At 34.1% G+C, this 2,047-nt stretch overlaps 1 non-coding gene across 1 annotated transcript; it reads left to right on the forward strand.

Annotated features, from left to right (window-relative positions):
* The first annotated feature begins 1,594 nt into the window (after positions 1 to 1,594).
* LOC128859409 (U6 spliceosomal RNA) lies at positions 1,595 to 1,701 on the forward strand. Its single transcript, XR_008454148.1, has one exon. It is a non-coding gene; the product is annotated as a U6 spliceosomal RNA (small nuclear RNA).
* Positions 1,702 to 2,047: the final 346 nt, after the last annotated feature.

Genomic DNA, 2,047 nt, shown 5'->3' on the forward strand with positions numbered 1-2,047 from the left:
TCAATATTTCCCACATTACGCTCGCTAGGATCTTATATGCGACATTTAGAAGGCTAACTCCGCGGTAAGTGTATGTCGGCATTAAATTCGTCCGTAAAAAGTAATCCATTAGAAGGATGGGAAGATCTTAAAAGCACATTTTCAACCATTTTCAAAATGGAAAAGAAGTTGAACTGAATTTCAGATTTAGTCCGATACGCGTAGATAACGAGTACTTCACTTCGTTGCTCTTATGGCATCGAATATTTCTTTTATAATTTAAATGAATACAGGCATCAACTATATGAGTTATCAGAACAACGCTAGGTAAGAGGTAAATGCTGAAATTGACAGAGCTTCGAAATCTTTTTTTTTGCAATTTTATCTTCTTGAGCTTTATCACTATTGGGCCTCATTGCCTCACTATTTATAACTCATTGAAAATCAAAGAATTTTGGCTAACTACTTCTTTTGAGATTTATTGAGACTCTTAGCTCGGAGAATTTTCATAAAATATCACCGTTATAGAAAATAGTTTGCTGCAATTAGCATAGTTGTGGTATTGTAGTCTTGCACGCAGTGTACGCTACCTATTAATTTGAGATGGGCGGAGGCTTTCTAGGCGAATGAAATACTACACAAAAGTGTAATTTTTTGCAGCAGACTTAAATTTTTTCTTGTAATTATAAGTTATGTACATAGATGTACTATAATTTAAAATAAATTAGTTTGATAAAATGAAATATCGGCATAATTCGATTTTAGCAGCATATTTAGGAACCTTAACCACAGAAATGCATCATTGTGCGGCAGACGTATTAAAGCACATCAAAATATGCGTGTGTATGTAGATGGTTACTGCCTTTTTATGTACGTGTAAGGAAGAGTGAGAGCTCAGGCTGAGTTGCAGAATCAATTTACACTTTTACGCCTGATAAGCTCCATGCATCTTGCCGATGTGGAAGAAAAAAAAAGAAGAAAAAAAAATATTTCTTACATCTCAACCAATCAAGGGACATACGTTGAACGTGGACACACGTACAGCTACATGGATGCAAGCACCTGTGCATATTTCGGTACTTATTTTATATGAAATGGGACATTCTTTTTTGCATGAAAGCAAATTTTTTCATAAAGTTATTTATTTTTATTTTTTATTTTTGTATTTAATTAAAACTTTTTTTTTTTGTAATTTTATTTGAATGACATAATTTTCCATAGGAATATCTAGTAAAGCAGCTGTCAGCTGTCACAGATGTGTAAGAATTTGTATTAGATATATTGTATTAAAGACTCACGCGCCAACAGTGCTTTGAAATTACTAAAATGTACTCTGAAAATGTAGTCATCAATTCATGAAATGTTTAGAAAATTACGTCTCATTTATAGGCGCAATATTCGGTCTTCTAAGCAAGCACGCGTCGTATTGTTCATAAATTGTGTACTACATTTACGCTTCTTGAAAAAATTTGATCCAGTTGAAATGTGATTTCGGTTGGGCGGCGTTCATACAACACCTGAAACCATTTATCTAGTCCTATAATCGGCTTGCTTGTGTTGTGGATTTGAGCTATAATCTCATCGAGAGTAATTAAATTAATTTAGCTCAGCACTTGTTCCTGCTTCGGCAGAACATATACTAATATTGGAATGATACAGAGGAGATTAGCATGGCCCCTGCGCAAGGATGACACGCAAAATCGTGAACGGTCCACTGTTTTTTCTTTTTGAAAATAAACATAGCTTTAAGCATCACTGTATTCAACTAAGGAGTAACCTAGCTACCACATTGAATATTGTAAAATATTTATCAACAAAAAAATTGTATACACACAATTACTTACCGTAACTACACTAATTATACCATCAAAAAATTACTACGGTTTGCAAATTTCAAGAGCCGATGTTTAATGTGAACCACACCCAAACGTGAAGTTTTTTTCTGCATTTGATTTAACATTTTTCATTTTCAGTCTAACTCAATTTGAACCATGGAAAGATACACAATCGAGCAACGCGTCGTCAATGGTCAGAATGGTGGCAGGAAATGGCAACAGTGAATGACCAA

The sequence above is a fragment of the Anastrepha ludens genome, chromosome 3 (genome assembly GCF_028408465.1).
Source record: "Anastrepha ludens isolate Willacy chromosome 3, idAnaLude1.1, whole genome shotgun sequence".
Classification (NCBI taxonomy): domain Eukaryota; kingdom Metazoa; phylum Arthropoda; class Insecta; order Diptera; family Tephritidae; genus Anastrepha; species Anastrepha ludens.